Source organism: Alligator sinensis, unplaced genomic scaffold, assembly GCF_000455745.1.
Source record: "Alligator sinensis unplaced genomic scaffold, ASM45574v1 scaffold637_1, whole genome shotgun sequence".
NCBI lineage: Eukaryota > Metazoa > Chordata > Crocodylia > Alligatoridae > Alligator > Alligator sinensis.
This window is the reverse complement of record NW_005842368.1, coordinates 379,341-395,446: the sequence shown is the minus strand read 5'-3', so window position 1 is coordinate 395,446 and position 16,106 is coordinate 379,341. Positions and strand designations below refer to the sequence as shown.

Here is a 16,106-nt window from a genome sequence, read left to right as displayed (position 1 = left end):
GGTCTCCCTCCCACAAGAGCCAGGCACAAGTATTGCATGACGTTCTCCAAGACCTTGGGGACCACTGTTGAGCTGATTTTGCATGGAGGGCAGCTGGATACTGCTGCAGTGGTTGGGAAGACCCCAAAGCAGACATTGTGGTGCTTACGTTTCTCTTAAGATGAGATGCTCTTATAGTGTCTGGAAGGGCGCAGGGGGAGATGGAGTACTTCTGACTGAATTGGGGTCAGCGAGAGTAGACTTTCATCCCAAGCACCAATAACAGTGTTTTCGGATGCACCGATAAGATGATTGCAGAAGACAATCATCCTGGACCGCAAGGGATTGCCAATGATGATGGGTTAACAGTGTTATTTTGGATCTGCTCCTTCACCACAGTTTTCCTAAGGGGCTTTGTTTCTGCACCATCTCTGTGTTGGGCATACGCCTGTTACTCGTGCTGTAGCCCTTTAGCCCTTTTTGTTATCTGTTCTAGAGTTGGCTGGCTAAGAAATTGCCAAGGCAGCTGGAATTACTGAGACAACCGCAGAAAAGCAGGAAGACTACTATCGCTGCTGCTGCAAAATGGCAGACGATTGAGCTAGAGAGTACAGGCGGTGAAAGGAAAACAGTATTTCAAGGAGGTAAGAAGGGCATGCTTTTGCAACGCTAAATCCCAATGATAGCTTTGCTAACATTTATACAAGCTTTGATGTATTTGCCATCTAATTTTAATTCTGAAAATGAAATGCAACTGCTCAGGTCTGGTTCAAGAAGCAGGAGGGTCAGTGGTAGTTAGCTTTTTGTTATAGTATTACGTCAGTCTCCCCTACCTTGTTGATTCAGGTTGCTTTATCCAGTCAACTGGTGTTGGAATCATCCTTTCCATCCCACCAGATCGCTGTTCTTCCTTTGAAAACGTGAGGGTCACTGCTTTTCCTCTCTTTCCTGCTTGTAATATAGGGAGGCTGCTAATGTGCTCCTCTGTCAGCGCTAGAATCGTTACCTTCAGCAATATGATCTTCATCTCTCTGCCAGGACGAGATGAAGATACAAATGCAATCCTCAGCTTCCTATCCTGCTTGTCCACTTCTGGGGGAAGACCCATGCTGGTACTCGCATAGGTTTCAGGTCATAAGGGATGGTTAGATCATATGGTCTGGCCTCCTTATTGGTGCAGACCTTAAAATTTCAAGCCGTTACTCCTGTGTTGAATGACCTCACTTCTGTATTGCATGCCCTACCTCCTTGTTCATTGCCTAGGAGGAGTAACTGCAGTGCCAGAGAAGGTGTGCCTCCCGTTCCTGCGGTCCGTTCCTGCAAAGCCTTGCTTGGTGAAGGGATATGATTCGTACGGCCTAGTAGTGGTCAGAGAACACACAGGACTTCTGGAATTAATTCCCAGCCAAGAAACCGTGCAGATAGTGCAGGTTGGAAATGCAGGTTAATTCACAGCTTGGTTACAACGCTGCAGTTTGAAATAAGAAACCCAAACCAAAATTCCCCTTAAAGGCAACGGGGAGTTGATAATAAAAATTTGGCCACTGAACTTCCTCTGTATAAACTTATGTCCTCTCTTCCAAGTAACCCTTTCTCTCTAAAGCAATGTCAAGGTTTTCACCGGGACTTAAAAGCAACCTGGGTCATCATTAGACTGTACCCTACGATTCTCATCTTGGTTGGTGCCTGCGTGCAGATTGCTTGGGCAGGAGCCCCGCTGTTGCAGTTTTGTTTGGCCCCTCTGCGTTAGGTCTGCCCATACGGCTTAGACCCTCCTTAGCTTCAGATCTTCCCGTTCAGAGATGTTCTTATCTTTTAGCATTCTTGGCCTTGCACACAACCCCTTGTAGAGAGGCCACACTGTTTGCCTTTAAAAACACTTGCCATATTTTCAAAACTGTTTCTTTGAACTCTGCTGTATTTCACAATATGAAGAGCCCTTGGAGTGAACTTGGACGTGGTGGGGGGGGATGGCATTTTGGTTTATAGATGCCCACTGGTTTCGCTGCTTGAAATTGCTCCTCTGTGTACAGGTGCATCCGTCCCCTTCGGTACTGGCCTGGTGCTGCGGCATTTGGTTACTGTTGTGAATTCATGGAATTATAATCTCATTGTTTGCTTAGTATTAATATGCTTTGTCTCATTCAATTACCATCCAGGGATTATAGTAAACATGGTACTTATTTGTATTCATATCCAGGCTATTTATATTTGCTGTGTCTTATACCTGTCAACTAAACATCTTAAATATCCTTTAATTATATGGAGAAGAGGGAGGCATTACCTCTCTTGAACTTCTGAAGGGTCAGGTGTTTCTAAAAAAAGCTCCATCACCCCATCTGCCTCCTGGTTTTAGTGTTAGGCTGGGACATCGCAGGAGGATCAAGGAACTTGCCCCTGTTGCTTGTGTGAAGATGGCTTTTCCCCGTAAACCAGCTACATAGAAACCTCGAAATAGGGCTTAGATCAGGGGCTGGCAGCATTTTTTGGCAGAGCGCCCAAACCCTCCTCAACCTTGATTTTTATAAGATGTTGGCATGCCAGGGGTGGAAAGCAGGGGAGCTGCGAGGGGCCCGTAGCGCCGGCCCCTTCCCCAAGGCGTGCATGCCAAGCTAAATGCCTTCACGTGCCACGCTCTGGCACGCGTGCTGGGGTTGGCTGCCCCTGTTTTAGAGAGAACTGTGTCTGCTATAGTTTACCTAGGAGTCCAGAAAGACGGTATCCGATCACAGTGTCAGGGCCCCAGTATGTTAGAAACGTGTAGGTGGAGACTCAAAGTTTGAGCCTGTGAAAAAGGCTCGGCCTCTTTGATGTACGTGTGCTTGAATGAGCCCTGACAGTTCCCTGTATCTTGCAGGATTAGTCCTTTGAGCTGCCGCGGGTTTTTGCCCCCTCTTTTTCTTTTCCCCTTCCTGTAGCCAATCTCTGGCATGTTCCTCTCTGCAAATCTCCTTGCGACAGCTTCTGCAAATGTTGCCTCGATCTTTCAGTCTGCCAGATGCAACCGCTTCTACAGCATGAAGATTTCTTTGCAGAGTTATGATATGCAAGGAAAGGCCTTTAAAAAAAAAATTAAGCAAGAACTTATGTGGGTTGGCAGCCTTCACTAAAAATGTACACACTCTCAGTATTTGGTGGTTCATGCTCCCAGATGGAGTGGTAGAAGCAGTTTCACAGGGAGATCAGCGGAGCCAGAATTTTCTGCTGTGTGTGTATACATTATATACATATATAAAATAGACGTCATTACTTGCTGTGCCCTCAGAAGACCTGATAGCTCAAAAATGTGAAGAATTTCCAAATCAGGTGGTATTACCATGCTAAAAAAAGTCAACTGTAATTAACATGCAAAAACCTGCCATAATGGAGTTCGCAGTAAAATCACCATGCTCAGACTTGAGTACATCTTATCCAATACAAACTCTCCAATAACTGCTTTGGTTTTGTCCTCATCTGGTTTAGAAATGGACATAGAAAAAAGCCTGGAGCAACTTCGCCAGCCTGTTGGGATTGAAACTATAAAAAAAAATAAAATAAAATGAAATTTTAATTCAGAACAAAAAACCCCAATTATTAAAGTAGTCAGCCAGACTTTTTTAATCCGAACTGCCGCTGCTCAGGTTGTCATTGCTGGTGAGTTTTGCTGCAAGGTCTGTGCATCACTTAAGTCAGAAGCAGGATGACTGTACAGGAGTCGCATTCACTTAAGTGTATTCTGACTCATCCAGCCACCCAGGTTTTTCAACATCTTCATTAGATTTAATAGAACAGAAACAATGGAACTGACACAATGAAGTTTTCATACTTGTCTCAACTTGACCAGGACATAAGACTTCCCTGCAGTCGTTGGAAGTATTAAATTGGTTTGGAATTGCTGCTTTTTAACATACTCAGGAAGGCCGCAGTCTTGTCTCTGTCTTAGTACACTTACACTTACTGGTACTTTCACCTCAACTTGGCTTATTTCAGGGTCTCTAAAATTACAAGTGCAGGACAGTTTGTCTCATCCAAGTATCGGCTGATACAGTTTTAAAAACACAGAACTTGTAATTACTTGAAGTTTGACTTTCAGCTGCATATCTTTTTGCCACATGGAAATAACATTAAAAAACAGCCCCTAAAACCACTTAGTCTTCCATAATAGATCATCTCTGCTGGATTACTTAAAGACTGATCACTTATGAAATAACTCCCTTTGGAGAGGCTAAAAATTCTCAGTCTCAAATAAAATAAAATAAAATAAATCTGGAAATCACCATTCACTACTAATGCTGTCTGGAATCGGGCTGAAGAAGTTTACAAATGACAGAAACCACGTTTATCGCTGCTGGCTTTGGGGAGAAAAGGAGTGCCAAGCAGAATGGGAGTACTGAACTGTGCAAGCCATTACTGTGAGCGACTTAATTTTGAGCCAGACTTGTCCTAAAAAGACAGACTGACTGTTTTCTTAACCAAGAACGCAGATGATAGTCCAGAAGTTATTGTTTCCATACAGCCTCACAATTAATCTACTCTAATTGTTGTTGAATACCATGAAGAGGGAAAAGGAAGACATCCGTGTGTTTTGAATACTGGAAAAAAATGCAAATATCCAAGTTTTGTGCATTGCTTTTGTGCTTTGTGACATGAAACTTGAGTAACGACTTAAGTATAACATTCATTAATTCTTACACACTATGCGTTTTGTGGTACCAGGATAAATTAATTAAATAGTAGAGTAAATAGGGTCTTCAGTATATAGTTCAGACTCGGAGAGTGGGTTAAGAATACAATATAAAGCTAAAAAATTGTTTCAACTTACGAGGGGAAATTCTTCCAAATGTATAACAATAAGCCTGATAAAGCTACTTGGTATCCTAGGGATTTCATGTATAAATCTGATGGCTCCTTTGTTCGCTAGCAGAAAGCTTCATATTTAATTCTTCAAGTGTTGGCAAAATGAGAGATCGTGTTGCCAGACCTTTGTGTGGGTGGAAGGATGGTTGCGGCTGCCGTTTCTTGCCCCAGATCCTTCTGCATACTTGCTTGGTAATCTGCATAACGAAGGGTGGGTAACCCAGGCATGGGATGGAGACCACTTGCTGTGCCCCTGCAGTTGGTGTGGTCAGTGGACTGCAATCCAGCCCTGGGGCATAGTCTTTCTGTAGGTAGCCTGGTTTTCGTTGGATCCCATGTTCCTGGGTTTTCTGGATCGATCCCACAGTCTGTTCGGCTAGAGGCAAGTCGAGGCCGAGCTCTAACTCCTGCAGATAAGTGAGAGAGAGAGAGACTGCAAGAGGAACAGCCCGGAGGTGCTGGCCCTTTTTAAATTTTGTCATGGGTTTTCCCATGGGATGGGAGACTCCAACTAATAGTGAGGAGCTTTATCTTTCTGAACTAATTGGGCGTGAAGATGAGGTTGTCTGCTTATTGGTGAGCTGGAAGTACTATAGATTTGAGCACTTGAATTCCAAGGAGTGTCTGGCATAAATACTTCGGCATTGTGTGCTAGAGCCCGTTGGGCCAGTATGGGTAAAACATCCTGTTTCTGTAACCATTGGAAAGTAAGGGAGTGATGAGATTAGCAGCCCATCCAGCCATCTTTTGACTCTGCAACTTGAATTTAGCTTGGAGTGGTCTTTGGTGCAAGTTTGGATCCATAGCTCAAGCTCTTTCTCATCTCTGGATCCTTTAGATACTGAGCTACCACATCTCGCAAAAATGCCTATAGACAGAAACAGATAACCATCATTCAGGCGTCTCCATTTTTGCTTTACGTACTGCTTTCCCATCCTGTCGCTGCTAGTAATTCCCTTCCCTATCAGCTATCCTGAACATCAGAATAATGTTCAGCTTGAGTGCTATTATAAATAAAATATGCTTTATACTAATATTTGTCTCACATCACCCTGTAGTATCACACATGCATTTCTGAAAACCTCCATCCTTAGTTTTGCAGTTGAGGTTTTGCCTGTTTGAACTGGAGAAGTTCTGTCATCTTGCTGGTGTCTGATGAAACTCAAAATCATAATTTCTTTTTGTTCTCTCCTTTTGTGTTGCAAACACATCTTTTTAATTCTGTGTCACTCTCTTTAAGGTCCTTCCACAGAACTGCTATTTTCAAGCTACCTCCCTCCCTAAAAGGACAGTCAAATACAGTAGGACTAGCCTGCCCTTGCTTTATTTCCTACCCCTTTTTCTAACCTCCCTGTGTTTTAATATCTCCCTATTTCTTTCCATGCTGCTTTATACAGTATTTACTGGTACCTGAAAATTCAGTTAGCACTGTATTTTATTTTTACATCCAACACGCACATTCTTTCCAAAACCAGCTGCTGGAAATTAAGGTGCATATTATAAGCAAGAAAATACTTTAAATAATTTCTGTGGCTTAAGCTCCTGCTTGGTAAAATTGAAAAAGTGCGCTTGACAGAGGGTGCAGAACAATGAGCAGGTTTCCACTTACTGCAAAGATGCATCTGTTTTTTTGTGTGTTCATTCTGCCTTTTCAAAACAAGGCATGCATCTTATTTTTGGGTGTGTTCATACGAGAAAATACGGTGTACTCCTTTCATGGAAATGATAAGTGTATTAAACTCCCACTGTTTTCCATGTGCAATCCTACATTATGTATTGGTCAGATAAGATGCAACATCAATTTTCCAAACCGTTTGTAAAACTCCTTGACACTTTGAATGAATAACCGGAAGGATTTGAGAAATGTCGTCACAGAAAGCTTGATTCAGAAGTCGTGTAAGGGGTTGGACTTTTGACATCTCTCCAGTTTGAACGCTCTTTGACCTCTGTCCACACACGGCAAACCAGAACTGTCCAACCTCGTCCACTGAAGACTTGGCCATCTTGCAAGATGAGACCATCAAGGCCAGTCCATTGCCCTGATATGATGGAGGAGTGAATACTGGACAGTATTCCCATAATAAAGGACTGGTCTTTACTCTTGGATCTCATTTCAACACTAAATCCTGAACCTTGACAGCCTATATGATTTCAGCCAGTGGATGGTTGTTCTGGTCTTTTGACTGCAGTGATTTTCCAAAAAATTTCTCCATGTAGTCTTCTACACAAATTCAAAAGTTGCTAAGCTCCAGTAGTTGTTGTGTCTCCAGGTGGAGAACAACTTGATAAATGCTGCAAGGGCAACTGTGATATGGAGGAATGACTTCTTTTGCAAGACTAACTCTGCCTTGAAAGCAGGCCCACAAAATAGACATCCTGCAGTCTAGTTGTGGAGCAGATGACCATTGAGCTTGGGTGAGTAAAGTATAGCTTGTCACCTTCTGATGTCTCTTCTCCAAGGCCTGTGCTCTGTGCTCAGTTGGGGGAAGCTTCCCCAACTCTCTCAAATATCTGGATTTTCTTGACTGGCCTTTGGTCCACCTGGGAGACAACCATTGCCGCATGTAGCATAGTTATATAGCCTTGGTCACTAAGGTAGCCCTTAAAGGTTGGATTTGGGTTCCCAGGCAGGCTGCATGGTCATCCAGCACAACAGAACCCAATTCCACAAGCAAGACTTCCAAGGTTGGGGAGACTGGACAGACACCTACCTTGCTGGGGGTAATTACTGCCTCCCACTGGCTGCTGGTTCCTGGCCTGACTCTCAGACTGGGAACCAGCAGGGAGAATTAGTTCATAGCTGGAGATAAGGCCGTACATGCAGGTGACAGACACCTTGCAGGGTGTAATTAAATGGAAGTCTCTGAACGGGATAAACTTGATTCCAAATCAGAGGAGAAGTTTAGCTGTAGATTAATACTTCCATAATCTAGAGGATTTAACTTTGGTTTGTTTTGGTTTTTTGGAGGGGGGAGCAGGAGAGAAGGGGAGGGTTGGCAGCTATCTCTGACTTCTGACTGTCACGTTTTCCATTGCTTTATTCATGCTTTGGGGTATTGGCTAAATGATAGACTGTGATCTCTCTGTGGTAGGAAGTCAGATTTATTTTATTTTATTTTATTTTTTAACAGTGCATAATAACTTTGGGGGCTACTACAGTAGAAATAATCCACAGATTCAGCTTTTATTTAGTAACAGCATTACCTCTTGCTAGCATTCATGATTTTTGTGACTTTAACCAAATAGTAAAAAACTCTTCAGCTTTTTTAGCACCTTGAAGTGGAAAGCATGAAACTTGTTAATTTTAAGTAGGGCAGGCAAAAACCCCACAAAAACCCCTTGGCGTCTGTTCAGAAACTTCAAGTGCAGGAAAAAAGGTCTTACATTTCTTGTGAGCAGCTACGAGTACTGGTAACTCACTTTGCTGGAACCAATTTTAATTTTGTAATTTTACAGAACAAAGAACTGAAAAATAAAAATCTTTCAAATTAGAGTGGTTACCTTTTGATCTTTCATTTGTGATGGTTAACTGGCAGGGCATTTTGGCTCCTTTGCCAAAGTGTTTTTTCCCCCCTCTGCAGCACTGCTGTTTTTATAGCACGCATAGGCAGAGCTGTGGTATGTAGAAACAGTAGATACGGAGAAAAATCTACATTCCAAAAGTCCTACAAGTATGCACCTATTTCTTCTCACACTCGGAATTTTTTCCTTCCCGCCATGAATGCATTAAATTCAAACCATACCTGAATGTCTAATTTCCTCCCAACTCTGCTGTGTGAATTAATGCAGCATGGGCATGGCTGCTTGATTCTCTCTATCAAGAGGACACGAAATGTCTCTTAGACATACGGAGTTTACACTGGCTCAGGGGCCTTGGAGGAAATGCAAGTTTTGCTCCCTTGTCAATAGGAGTGTTTTCTGCCGAAGGAAGTGCAGAAAAGGAGTGGCCTTGGACCATTTTCTAGCATTTTGTCTCGTCAGTTAAAGTGCCTTAGGACCCCACCATTGCTCTTCAAAGATGATCTAAATTGTCGTCCTTGGTTGGTTGGTTGGTTGGTTTTGTGTTTTTCTAAATCATCTATTAAGAGGAGCATACTCCAAAAGCGTGTATAGCAAGAGCATGTTTTTACCTTGGGATTCTGGTGACATGCACCAAAAATCCATCATAACTCTTCCTCGGTCTAGGTCATTTTTCCTGCATGTTTGGGGGTAAATTGATGGCCCGCCCAATCAAACCATGGCTCTGGGCAAGTTGGCGTTGGTGAAGCCAAGGGGTGGATTTAAGACTGAAGCTGAGGACTGTGCATCTTGTTCTCCTTTCTCGTTCTTGTTCAGATCTGGACTCGTCCACTGAAGTCAAAGGAATAACAGAGTTAAAGGAAGTGCCCGGCTCTGTTGCACATTTCATGTCCTGTCTCAATTTGTGCAAGCCCCTTCAGGGGTATTTTTTCCCCGCGTGTCAGGCAATTCCCTAGCTGCAAAGTAGCGGAGCTCGACTCAACACCTGTGAATCCTTTGGAGACCGCTGTGTTTACATAGCACCTTCCATAGCAAGTCTGTTGTTGTCATGAAGCTGTTTAGCAAAGGACAGCCTCAAAAGGCAGGAAATTCTCAGATACAGCTGAAAATCCTTGCAGATGAGTTGGCCGTAAACTAATCTGTCACCTGTGTCGGACATCAAGGCTACAGAGGCGAATGAGATAAATCATGAAGTCCCCAGGCAGCATTCTCGCGTTTAACGTTTCTTGCTTTTCTGAGTTCGACTCACGTTACCGGTATGTAAATTTTACATTTGAAACCTTTTTCAAACCGTGGTAACTACAGTAGTTACTGTAACATCACCCAGATGAGCTGCTGCACTTGCATAATAACACTGGGGATGTGCATCATGCTTGAAACTCATGAGCTCTTCTTCCTACTCACTGGGCTTCGCAAACTGGAACGAGGGAGTCACCGAATGGCATTTGTCACATGCTAAACCATCACTGCTTCCAAGGGGGTGGACCGGTCCAGTGAATCACGGCCTGTTGCAAGCACTTGAGCTGGCGGCCTGAGCCCTTCCGGTTCGTGGGTGAAAAACCTATTGGGGGCACACGACTCGGGGACGATATAACAGCGTGAGTAAACTCAATCCGAAAGGCTCTTCTTTGAAATAAAGCTCAGATCAAACATGATAGAAAGTGGTGTATGTAAATGGGCTGGTGAATGGTCTTGACTCAAATATTTAGTAACAGCTGCCTGTGGGCTCGGGCACTGGGCCAGGTTTCAGCCCCTGAAGAATTTTTACATTACTTTATAAATCTTAAATAGGAAAGACCGATGGACTCTGTGGCACGACTGGCACATTACCCTGTATCTGAGTACGTTTGAAGAGGATTACAAGAACTCTTTAAGATTTCCATATTCAGTAATATGGGTACTCGCTAGATGAGCCTGTGTTTATAATGAGGTACCGTAGAGGAAGTTTGGTTAGAATAGCTCAACTTCAAAGGATAAGTTCAACAAGACCTTAGGTAACCTATATCCTGCTTTCACCACAGTGCTGTGTGGGAAGTATAATTGTCAGAAACGGGTTTCTTAAAAAAGCAAGCAGCATTCAACTTCATTTTCTCATATTGAATATTCGTTCCTCTCACGACGGCTTTATTAGGCGTGAAAAAAATGAACTCCCAGCCCTCATAAGCAAACCACTGCAGACAATGCCGTGACCAGAAAGTCCCAGCCGGGGGAGCGTGTAACGCCGAACGCAGGACCGGAGGAAACAAAAAGCCCGAGGACCACGGATCTCCAGTTAATGCGAGCTTTATTGAAAGGTCAGGTTTCCTGCATTGAAAACCTTTAAGGTTTGGGGGGAGGTGGGTAGTGGAGTCCCCCAGGGCTCGGTCCTGGGGCCTGTGCTGTTCAATTTCTTCATCAGCGATCTTGATGCTGGGGTGGAAAGCAACCTGTTTAAATTCGCTGATGACACCAAAATTTGGGGGGAGGTGAGCACGCTAGCAGGGAGAGAGAGATTGCAGAAGGATCTGGATAGGTTACAGGGGTGGGCAAACAGGAACAGGATGTTTTTCAATACGGACAAGTGCAGGGTGCTGCACTTGGGTAGTAGGAACCAGCAGCACACTTATACGATGGGGAACTCCCTACTTGAGAGCACGGAGGCGGAAAGGGATCTTGGTGTCATTATTGACTCCAAGATGAACATGGGCCGACAATGCGAGGTCATGGTTGGCAGGGCTAACCGGACCTTGTCGTGCATCCACAGGTGCATCTCGAGTAGAGCCAGGGAGGTGATCCTCCCCCTCTATGCGACGCTGGTCAGGCCGCAGCTGGAGTATTGTGTCCAGTTCTGTGCGCCCCATTTCAGGAGGGATGTGGACAACATGGAGAGGGTCCAGAGGAGGCCCCCCCTCATGATCCGGGGACAACAGGGCAGACCCTACAGTGAGAGACTGCGGGACCTGAACCTATTCAGCCTCCACAAGAGAAGGCTGAGGGGGGACCTGGTGACCGTCTATAAACTCACTAGGGGGAACCAGAAGGGTTTGGGGGAGACACTGTTTCCCCTAGCCCCCGCTGGCATAACAAGGAGTAATGGGCACAAGTTGATGGAGAGGAGGTACAGATTGGACATCCGAAAAAACTACTTCACAGTCAGGGCGGCTAGGAGCTGGAACCAACTTCCAAGGGAGGTGGTGCTGGCCCCTACCCTGGGGGTCTTTAAGAAGAGGCTGGATACTTACCTGGCTGGACTCATTTGAGTCCCGTTTTTTGTTTAGGGTTCTTTTGTTGTTCTCCCGCCCTGGCGGGGGGGCGGGCTGGAAGATCTATTAGGTCCCTTCCGACCCTAAAACTATGAAACTATGAAACTATAAGTACATACTCCTACTTATAGTAACAAGAACCAATTAAAAGGCTTTCTGATGGAGGAAAAAACATTGCGAGGTGTAGATATTTATATATTCTGTGGATTCTTTTATCTCCCATCTGTCCTCCAAACATCTTTTTATCTTAAACTGAAGGCTTAGCTGCAGTAATGTTGGAGTATAATAACCACTTATAAAGTACCTTTCACTATCCTCTTACAGCATTGTGGTAAAAAAAAAACTCAAACCAGATAGACAACTTTGGAACAAAAGGTGATAGATACATAATGTGAAAAAATGTACTTTCAGGTTGATCGGTGGTCAAAGGATCATTGTGCTCGGATAAGAAGAGAGCTCTTTCTGCATCGATGTCGTTGCCCATTATGTAAGCCCGGGATTTAGATGCTGGTCCGTAGGCCACCCATGCCTTGCAGGTAGCAGCCCGGTTGTATGGCGCCGGCTCATTTCTAGTTCACAGATGCTTTAGACAGCCAGAAGGAGACTGCAATGATTATCCAGTTTGACCTTCTGCCTAGCGAAAGCCACACAACATTGCTATAGTAGATTTATGTGAATAGATTAATTCTTTTAGAAAAATGGCCAATCTCATTTTAAAAATTGCTGCTAATAGAGAAGACGCAGTCCATCGCTGGGCTGGTTCATCCAAAGGTTAATTGTCATCCCTGTAAAAATCTCACGCCTTGTTATTCTGCTGAGTTTGTTTAGCTTCGACTTCTAGCCATTGTATCTCATTCTGTTTTCAGCTGCGAGCCTTGAAAGCTCATTGCCCACCTGGGGAACACATTTTGAATAGTCATAGCTTGTGATCGAGTCACCCCGGTCCTTCCCCTTGATAATCTAAATGGATTCAGCTCCAGAAATTTCTCGGTGTAAGACAGGGGTTTAGGTTGTAGCCGTGTTGGTCTAAGGACATAGGCAGACAAGGTTCCTTGGGTGAATTTGATATCTTTTATTAGACCAACCCGAATAGTTGGAGAATAGTTATTCAGCAAGCTTTCGGGTTCAAAAACCCTTCCTTTTTTTTTGTTTTCTATTCTCCAACTATTCGGGTTGGTCTAATAAAAGATATCAAATTCACCCAAGGAACCTTGTCTGTCGGTGTAAGACATGTTTTCCAGTTCTTTAATTATTCTTGAGGTTCTTGAAAGCTCTCCGAGGTGTCAGTCTCCTGGATTTATGTCCCCCAGAACGGATCCAGTAGTTGTTACACCAACTCCAAACACAGAGATAATTTAGCTTCCTTACTCCAGATTCCTCTATTTATATATCAGAGGCTATTGCACTAGGAGCTTGTGGAAAGCTGATTATCCAGCGTGGCGAATAAGACTTTTGGGCAGTTAAAGAATGGAAAATTCCATCTAGAAAAGCATTAAATATGGCCTGCATGCTTTGTTCCTGGTTGGTAAGCATCAGCTTTACTGTCTTAAAATACATGGTGCTTGTTTGTACCTTCTTCCTTAAGCAGTCAGATCACTGCAATATTTGTCACCGGTGAAGTTTATCAGTGACTTTGTTTTCCGCCAGCAAAATGACTTAAAGAAAATGTTAAATGGTATAAGGCCAAGGACCGGTCCCTGCGAGACCCCGCTGGAAGCACCGGCTTGATGACAAGTCCTAGTGTAGTTGCATTTTATGGTAGTTTTTAAACCGTGGAAGATGCACCGTGTTACGTTCTCTACGTGAGTCATCTAGCACCAAGTGCCTTACAGAAGGCTGTTGCATCAAAGCTGTTACTTTTATTAACCAAACTTGTGATCTCTCTCAAATTAAATCAAGTTAGCGTGACTGAATCAATTTTTTTAAAATCTCATTTTGGGTGGAACTGTATTATTTTCCTCCTTTCATTCTTGATTAATCAGGTCCCACATCAGCCATATTGTTGTATTGCTTGGGACTGGTCAAGCTGACAAACATTGCAATTTGCTCATTTAATTGAGGCCAGCTTTGACGTTCATCTGGAACCTCTACAGTCTTCCAAGATGTATTGATCATCAGGGTTAGCTTCCCAGAGAACATCTGGACTGGTCTTTGATGCAAATGTACCATGCTATGCTGATAAAATGGCTTAGTCTGTTAGCTGCTGTTTAGGACCTGCCAAAGTCACTGTTGCATTGGAAAGTATTCCAGCATCATCCTATATCAGCTGGATTTCCTTCGAAGTATAGGACAGAATTATTTAATGCCGGTGTCTTTTTTTTTTTCCTTTTCCCCACCCTGCATTCATAGAATCATAGAAAATGAGGGTTGAAGGGACCTCAGGAGGTCACATCTAGTCCAACCCCCTGCTCCAAGCAGGACCAGCCCCAACTACATCATCCCAGACAAGGCTTTGTCTACCCGGGTCTTTAAAACCTCTAAGGATGGAGACTCCCCAGCCTCTCTGGGGAGCTTGGTCCAGTGTTTCACCACCCTCCTCGTGGGAAAGACCTTCCCGATACAGTTTTGTTGATAGTTGCACCACATCCATCTAGTAATGAGCCAGTACCACTGTTAGGATGCTTGTTCCTAATAATCCTAAAACTCCTTTTTGTCCTTAACTCCGCTGGCCATAGATTTTTCCTTGTGTGCTTTTTGCTTTTCTTATTGATTTTTATGCCATTTCTAGTTTCTGTTTCTCATTCATTACAATCAACTTGGCATTTCTTCTATTTGCCATCACAATTTTTTTTTGTAAATATACTGGTTTCTACTTCCCCTCCAAGCCAGATTTCATTTTTTTTCACCAGCATGGCCTTCTTTCTCAATTGCACTGGTATGACTTTTGGGGCATCTAGTAAACAGTCTTAAAGAGTTACCAATTCCCTTTTTTTTCTGCTTAAATTCTTTCTTCCAGCTGATTTGGTTTACCATTGTGAAAGTGGTTTCACTGGTTTGGCTTCCATTCGGTTTTGTATATAAGGGCATGTTCATGTCATGAAAGTTTGTTTAGCTTACTGACCACTAATTTTCAGTTCTGTGATCAGTTCTTTTTTTACCTGTCAAGAAAAGGACTTAATATAGTTCACAGTTCTCCTCCATGGTCAGCGCAGCCCTGAGTTAGCACGTTGCCATGTATAATATTTAGAAATTCCAGGGATGTTTTGGAGCCGCCAGCCCGAGGAGCCCACGTGCGTCACTCGGAGCAGAGCTCTCCATGATACGCAGCTTTTTTTCGCTGTACATACTAGTGAGATGTGTCAGGAGCCAGTCTGGTTCCTCGGGTGAGACTTGGTGTTTTGTAGCAGACACGAGGCAGTGCTCTCTGTTTGAGATTGATCTGTAAGCATTCAAAATCATTACTTTGGGGGTTGTCTGTTATTCAGAAGTGATGGTTTTGACACACAATGCGGATCCGCCTCTCCTTTTTCCTGCTCATTCCTTCCTAGGTAGTTTATAACTATTGATTTCATCCTTTTGATCATGCAAGCATTACTAGCGTAAGAAGTGCTTTCCTACTATTACTTTACCACATTAGCTGTGGCTGCTGTAGTTACAGCATTTGGGAATGGGAGGAGAAGGTGGTCCATGAGCCAGTGGGTATGTATTTCTTTCCCATATAATTGAGAGCTTTGTTCGGATGCTTTCCGCACATTAGAAAAACGTCAAACTCTGATCTGCCGCTTCTTATAGGTGCGTATTGGTAACATCTTGGGGTGCACCGATAAAGGTTTTCTTGGCTGATACCGATAGCCAGTGATTAACCAAACATATTGGCCGATCTGATAACCGATATTTAGTAATAGTGCAAGGCATTTTATATTACTGACATAAATAAACCTTTTTTTGGTTTGTTTTGCATTTATAGCATGCATGCACGCACACGCGTGTGCACACCCCTCCTGCCTGCTCCAGCCCTCGATGAGGAAGGCGGTGACTGCCTTATTCCTGTGCACGTTGCCCCCTCGCCTACAGCTCCTACCTGCAGTCCTGCTCCCTGCACAGCCTGTGCTGCCGTCCCTGGCAGGCGGGGTGGACCCTCATGTGGACAGCGGTGCCAGGCCCATTTGGAGCCCTAGAGTATGTCAGTGCTTGAGCACCAGCAGGCCCCATGCAGCCAAGCTCCTGCAGCTGCCGGGGAGAAGCCGCTTTTGCAAAGGTGCCTGATGCCTGGCAGAGTGCAGTGTCCCTCACACGGCGCCTTACCCCTCTTGCATGCAGCCCAACGTCTTGGCCTGGCTGTAATTATTGCTTACAATGACCAAAAAAAGCCAATAACGTAATTTCTCCTTTTACCAGTGCCGATCCAATAGCCAACCGATATATCGGTGCACACTCTGACCCTGTTGATGTACAAGCACTTCTGTGCATGCACAAACCGCGCTGGAAGACACGGTTCCTGCCCAAAGGCACAGTTTAAATCAAAGGGACTAATCCAGTGGATGTGGCTGAGAACAGCTGAGATGCTGAGATACCAGTGGTTTGTTTAGT

General features: G+C 44.1%; 1 protein-coding gene across 9 annotated transcripts in view; it reads left to right on the top strand.

The window, feature by feature from the left end:
- NCOA1 (nuclear receptor coactivator 1) overlaps window positions 1-16,106 on the top strand; it is a 247,091-nt gene that overhangs the window by 18,055 nt on the left and 212,930 nt on the right. For all 9 annotated transcript variants that reach the window (XM_014522550.2, XM_025210716.1, XM_025210719.1 and 6 more), the window contains exon 2: window positions 476-623. The gene's annotated coding sequence lies outside the window, so the exon portion shown is untranslated. The remainder of the gene's footprint in view (window positions 1-475; window positions 624-16,106) is intronic.